Below are 4,291 nucleotides of genomic sequence, written 5' to 3' on the forward strand. Positions count from 1 at the left end.
TATGACTTTCTCACATACTCTGGTGCCTCACATTTGACCATCTCCCCTGGAGTGGGAGACCTGGTGGCACTCAGAGGAAGGACAGCAGGTTACCAAGAAGAGACTTGATACCCTATGAGCATATACAGGGGGAAGTAATCCCCCTCAGGAACAGTCATAGGGGAGGGGAATAATGGGAAAATGGGGGGGGGGATGGGAAGATACAAGGGATGGGATAAACATTGAGATGTAACAAGAATAAATTAATAAAAAAAATTAAAAAAAAAAAAAAGAAAGAAAATTGAACCTGGTGTTTGCAGCCGTCGCCGTGCTGCCACTGCTCTCTAACGCCAGCGCCGCCTCTCGCTTGCCGAGCTCCAGTCGAAGGAGAAGGGGGGTAAGTAAAGAGGTGCCCTTACCATGGCTCATACAAAGCAGACTGCCCACAAATCCACCGGTGGCAAAGCACCCAGGAAACAACTGGCTACAAAAGCCGCTCTCAAGAGTGCGCCCTCTACTGGAGGGGTGAAGAAACCGCATCGTTACAGGCCTGGTACTGTGACACTCCATGAAATCAGACGCTGTCAGGGAAGTCCACGGCACTTCTCATTCGCAAGCTCCCCTTCCAGCGTCTGGTGCGAGAAATTGCTCAGGACTTCAAAACAGATCTGCGCCTCCAGAGTGCAGCTATTGTTGCTTTGCAGGAGGCAAGCGAGGCCTATCTGGTTGGCCTTTTTGAAGACACCAACCTGTGTGCTATCCATGCCAAACGTGTAACAATTATGCCAAAAGATATCCAGCTAGCACGCCGCACACGCGGAGAACATGCTTAAGAGTCCACTATGAGGGGAAACATTTCATTCTCAAAAAAATTTTTTTCCTCTTCCTGTTATCAGTAGTTCTGAATGTTAGATATTTTTTCCATGGGGTCAAAAGGTACCTAAGTATATGATTGCGAGTGGAAAAATAGGGGACAGAAATCAGGTATTGGCAGTTTTCCATTTTCATTTGTGTGTGAATGTTTAATATAAATGCAAGAGGTAAAGCATTAATGTAAGCAAAATGTTTCAGTGAGCACATTTCAACAGTTCAACTTTATAACAATTATAAATACACCTGTTAATAATTTCTGGACAATGCCAGCATTTGAATTTTTAAAAAATAAGTACATTTCTTATTGACGGCAACTGAATGGTGTTTGTAGCATTTTTTATCATACAGCAGATTCCATCCATTCACTATACTTTTCTAACTGAGTTGTCCTACATGCAAGTACATGTTTTTAATGTTGTCTGTCTTCTGTGCTGTTCCTGTAAGTTTGCTATTAAAATATATCAAACTAAAAAAAGAAAAAAAAGAAAATTGAACCTACACATCAATATGTAGCCAGCTACAAACCCTGCTACCTACAACAGCAACCTGTCTGTAAGATACGCTGGTACAACAGTGGCACAAATGTTTGGGAGTAACTAAACACTTTCTGGTTGGATCTGGAGCCCAGTCCATGAAATAGAACCCATACCTGACACTGCTAAAGTGGCCTAGAATCTGAGACGAGACAGGTCACAGGCTTAGGGGATAACCTAAGGCTATTATTCTGTTTAAAAAGCACAGCAAGGCTGGGTGTGGTGGCACACACCTTTAATCCCAGCATTTGGGAGGCAGAGACAGGCAAATCACTGTGAATTCGAGACTAGCCTGGTCTAGAGTCCAGGACAGCCAAGGCTACACAGAGAAACCATGTCTCGAAAAACCAAAAAAAAAAAAAAAAAAAAAAAAAAAAGAAAGAAAGCTGGGCATGGTGGCGCACACCTTTAACCCCAGCACTCTAGAGGCAGAGGCAGGCAGATCTCTGAGTTCAAGGCCAGCCTGAAGTACAGAGCGAGTTCCAGGATAGTCAGGGCTGTTACACAGAAAAACCCTGTCTTAAAACACAAAACAAAACAAAAAAGAAGCACAGCAATACAATGACTCCTAAGGATGTTCTGCTACAGCCACAGTTCATTCCATCAGTCAACCCTCATCAGAAAAGCTTCCTTTTGCAGTTGATGGGAATTGACACAGAGACCCACAGCTGAAAAAAATGTGCAAAGAGTGACAGACTTTGGAGCACTCAGCCCTCCCTATATGGGAAATCTTAATCAAACCTGTCCTCTTATGACTCAGGGATTACACAGATGAGAAGGTGGTAAGAGCCAAAGGTGGTAGTGTCATCCAGACTCAACAGGACTAATATGACATATGAATTCAGAGACTACTGTAACATGTAGAGAGCCTGAACCAGTCAAGCCAGATGGGGTCCTATCACTGAGGAAGAAGTAGACATGGAGTCCCACACTAACCAAGAAGTTCTTTGCAATTGATACCCACTGGCAAAGGGAAAAATCAGTTTTCTCCAATGGAGTGTCACTGGGTATCAGCCATACTCCAGGGTAGGTCCCATGCCCAGCAGTAGTTAGCCAACACAAAATGAACTCCATGGGTATATTTATGTGTGGTGGTGGTGGGATTTTGTTTTGGCCTTTTTGCCCCTAGTCTTACCGGTCTTTTTGTTTTGTGATTGTTTTAATTTTTCTTTCCTTTTCTTTTCTTTTTAGGGGGTAGAATAAATATGATGTTGGATGAAAGAAAAAGGGGAAAGGTCTAGGAGTAGTTGGGGAAAGGTCAAAACATATTCAAAATATATTGAACAAAACATTTCTTTTATTAAAAGAGAGAAAAAAAAAAGGCCTAAAACTAAGATTTAGGGATGTAGCCCATAGCTCAGCAGTAGCCAGTTTTCTTCCCATGTGCAAGGCTCAGAGTTCAAGCTCTAGTACCAGAAAACATTTTAATTAAAAATAGAAAGTAGAGACCCTGTCTCAAAAAATAAAATAAAATAAAGTAAAAGATACAAATGTAATTCACCACATAAACAAATTGGAAGAAAAAAAAAAACAAAAAACAAAAAAACCACATGATCATCTTCTTAGATGCCGAAAAAGCATTCTACAAAATCCAACACCCATTCACGTTTAAAGTTCTGGAGAGATCAGAGATACAAGGCTCACACCTCAACATAATAAAGGCAGTACACAGCAAGCCAATAGCCAACATCAAAGTAAATGGAGAGATACTCAAGGAAATTCCTTTAAAATCAGGGACCAGACAAGGCTGTCCACTTTCTCCATATCTCTTCAATATAGTTCTTGAAGTTCTAGCCAGAGCAATAAGACAACAAAAGGAGATCAAGGGGACCCAAATGGGAAAGGAGGAAGTCAAATTATCCCTACTCACAGATGATATGATAGTATACATAAGTGACCCCCAAAATTCCACCAGAGAACTCCTACAACTGATAAACATCTTCAGCAAAGTGGGTGGACGGAAAATTAACTCAAAAAAATCAATAGCCTTCCTTTATACAAACAACAAACATGCTGAGAAAGAAATTAGGGAAACTATACCCTTTATGATAGCTACAAGCAATATAAGGTATCTAGGAATAACTCTAACCAAGCAAGTGAAAGACTTGTTTGAAAAAAACTTCAAATCTCTGAAGAAGGAGGTTTAAAGATGACATCAGAAGATGGAAAGATCTCCCTTGTTCGTGCATTGAAAGAATTAACATAGTAAAAATGGCCATCTTACCAAAGGCAATTTACAGATTCAATGCAATCCCTATCAAAATACCTACACAATTTTTTAAAGACATTGAAAGATCAATTGTCAACTTCATATGGAAAAACAAAAAACCCAGAATAGCTAAAACAATCCTGTACAATAAAAGGTGCTCCGGAGGAATCTCCATACCTGATCTCAAGCTGTACTATAGAGCAACAGTAATGAAAACAGCATGGTACTGGCACAGCAACAGGGTGGTTGACTAATGCAATCGAATTGAAGACACAGAAGTAAATCCACACACATTTCGACTCTTGATTTTTGACAAAGAAGCCAAATCTATTCAATGGAAAAAGGATAGCATTTTCAACAAATGGTGCTGGTCTAACTGGATGTCTACATGTAGAAAAATGCAATGAGACCTATATTTATTACCATGCACAAAACTCAAGTCCAAGTGGATTAAAGACCTCAACATAAAACCAGAGACACTAAATCTGTTAGAAGAAAAAGCAGGGAAGAGCCTGGGACGCATTGGCACAGGAGACAACTTCCTAAATAGAACTCCAACAGCCCAGGCCTTAAGGTCAACAATTAATAAATAGGGCATCACGAGGCTGAGAAGCTTCCGTAAGGCAGAAGACACTGTCAACAGAACAAAGCAACAACCCACAGATTGATAAAAGATCTTCGCTAACCCTACATCTGA

General features: G+C 40.7%; 1 pseudogene; it reads left to right on the forward strand.

Moving 5' to 3' along the window:
* The first annotated feature begins 327 nt into the window (after nucleotides 1–327).
* On the forward strand, nucleotides 328–1,080 carry LOC127184991 (histone H3.2-like; annotated as a pseudogene).
* The last annotated feature ends 3,211 nt before the right edge of the window (nucleotides 1,081–4,291 follow it).

The sequence above is a fragment of the Acomys russatus genome, chromosome X, assembly GCF_903995435.1.
Source record: "Acomys russatus chromosome X, mAcoRus1.1, whole genome shotgun sequence".
Lineage (NCBI taxonomy): Eukaryota > Metazoa > Chordata > Mammalia > Rodentia > Muridae > Acomys > Acomys russatus.